The sequence below is a fragment of the Triticum dicoccoides genome, chromosome 7A (assembly GCF_002162155.2).
Source record: "Triticum dicoccoides isolate Atlit2015 ecotype Zavitan chromosome 7A, WEW_v2.0, whole genome shotgun sequence".
NCBI lineage: Eukaryota > Viridiplantae > Streptophyta > Magnoliopsida > Poales > Poaceae > Triticum > Triticum dicoccoides.
The window spans coordinates 549476175-549479114 of NC_041392.1; positions in this window are offsets into that span (position 1 = coordinate 549476175).

Below are 2940 nucleotides of genomic sequence, written 5' to 3' on the forward strand. Positions count from 1 at the left end.
TCACCTAGGGTGCAGAATAAGTTATTCTTCACCCGAGGTAATCTTACGATAATTTCATAATTAAATTACGTTTGAAATTCAAATAGTTACATTTCTATTGATTCACTACGTAAAATTTGGTATAAGAAAATAAAAATATAGATCATAAGACAAGAAAATTTGCAGTTTATGTGTATTTTACACTATGTTTTTACGTTTGTAATTTTACATAACAGAAAATATTTTTTACAACAATTATAAAATTTGGTATAAGAAAATAAAAATATAGATCATAAGACAAGAAAATTTGCAGTTTATGTGTATTTTACACTATGTTTTTACGTTTGTAATTTTACATAACAGAAAATATTTTTTACAACAATTATAAATTTTCTTACAGTCTCTTTTTACGTCGGAAATAAGACAAAACTTACGGAACGTAAAATTACGATGCATTGATGGTAAAATAGACGGGGGTAAAGAATAACTATTCCTTACCTAGGGTAACGAATAGTCAATCCATATATATATAACAACAAACCAGAGTACAGGACCAGATGATACAATGTGGTGTGGAGGTCTTCTACAAAGCAGATTAAAGGACATACAATAAGCCTAGAACTATCCTAACACCACTAAGACCCAACTAGGAATGTCTGGCCTCCACGACAGCTCCTCGGGAAGGTGATTACCGAAAAAGGCTTTTGCCCCGTTTTATATATAAAGCAATAACCGACCATAGCTCAGATATAAACGCACGCCACCCCAACACACGCACACACCCAAGGCTAGATACATAGGCACTAAGCGCAACAACACTACCCCTAGTACTACACGAGCAACCGGAGTCCTCAACCGTGGACACGCCAATGCGAAGAGAAGAAGCCACATATGACGAACCGTGTGCTTCAAGGCGGCGCCTTCAAGAAGGTTACGACACCAGAGCGCCGTCACCGCCTGACCCGATGATCAGAGTTTCCCCTGGAGCAACATGACGGGCAATGAGAGTCGTGACGACGCCTTCAAGAAGGGAGTGAGCTTCGCCGCCGCCAGTCCGTCCGAAGATAGATCAGGTTTTCACCCCGGCCAACACTCACCACCACCGGACGCCACATCCCATTGACCACGCCGCCCACACGACCATGACCACCGGCAGCACCTAACCACGGGCTCTGCCCAAGAGCACCGCGGAGCCACCACCAAGGGCGCCGCCCTGGCATCCAAGACCTGGACACCACCTCACTCGGGACCCACCGCTACCCCAACCAAAGGTACGGGAGGAAAGGAACGCCTATCGCACCCCTGGGCTGCCCCCAACGCCGAAACCCAAAGGCTGGCCAAAATTGGCCTCCATCGATCTGTCCTACTGCCGGGCGCGAGACGAGTACGGTCCTGCTGCCGGGCGCGAGACGGGCATGATCCTGTTGCCGGGCGCGAGACGAGGTCGGTCCTGCTGCCAGGCGCGAGATGAGGTCGGTCCTACTGCCGGGCGCAAGACGAGCTCGGTCCTGCTGCCGAGCGCGAGACGAGCGATAGACCGTAGTCGGAGGAGGGCCGAACCTTCGGCGATGGTAGCAACTAGACGATGAGGAGAGGGCCGAAGGTCGAAACGGGCCTCCTATAGATAAGCCGACGCCAGAAAACGAGCTGCCGCCCAGTCGACCTGCCGAGCTGCTATGGAGCCGGCATGGCGAAGCCACCTCACCGTCGCCGCCCACAGCCGGGACCGCAGCCACGCCGGGCCGACGCCCCAAACCCGTGCCGCCGACCGGAAAAAGGCGAAATCCGGCCGGCACGCAACACCACCACCGCCACCATGCCGCCGCCGATGAGCGCAACAGCCCTCGCGCGTCGCCGGCAGGCCCTTGCCGCCTCAGCCCACGCTGCCCGCGGGAAGGAAGCACAGCAACACCTTAGGCCGCCGGACGCCGGATCCCGTGCCAGCCACCGGACCCGGCCCGCGCTCGCCACCCAAGGGTGCCCGAAGGAACAACCACACCCCCAGGCAGCCGCTGAGCACACCAGCACCAGCCCCAACAAGGACCAGCGCCCGCGGAGCACGCCACCGCCGTCAACCTCCACCGGCGCCGCCGACTGCAAGCCCCTGCACCAGATCGAACGGATCTGGGCAGAGCCTCGCTCGCGCGCCACCTCCCGATCCAGAGCACCGCAGCCGCTGTGCATCACCAGGCGCCCGACGCCACCGCGCCGCCTCCGGTTGCTGCACCACGCGCCCGCCGCCGCGCCATAGGGCCCCGCGGAAGCCCCGCGCCACCACCAGGAGCCGCCGTCCTGCACCGGCCACTCCGAGCAGCGGAGAAGAAGGGGCCCGCCGCCGCCGCGCCAACCAGGCTTTGCCCGTCAGCGCTAGCCGGCGGCCGCGGGGGAGGATGGGAGAGGTGGGGGCGAGGGGTCCTGTGGCTAGGGTTTCCCCCTATGACGCCCCAATACCGGAGCTTTAGTTGCATTCCAAGGTTTCCGGGTTTCTTCGTGTGACTTGTTTGGTTCATTGCATTCATCATTGCATCGTTTTGCATTGCATCATGTCATCATGCCATCATGTCTTTTTTTAACTCAACTAAATAAATGGCATGGATCTTTGATCCATTTAAATCGAGGGAAGGGTGACTTCTCTTTATAACATATCCTCCTGATATTAGGGAGCTATTATAAATATTTCCATTCTTGTGGAATTACGGTGACACACTTGCAATTTAAACTCTCAAGTCTTTTCTGCTTCGAGTTGCTCCTCAAACCTTGCAATATATTCTTTCATCATTTTCCGGAGCTCCACCAAAAAATCCGAACATTTATGGACCTTCTTTTTACCGAGTCTTAGTTCAAACCCATTTGAATTAAATTCAAATGAGTTTGAATTTATATCTTTTAATCTTGGCCATTTCTATTTTCTTTGAACGAGCATATTTTTGTGAGTCCGGGAAATTTATCCGCGAGTCCAAC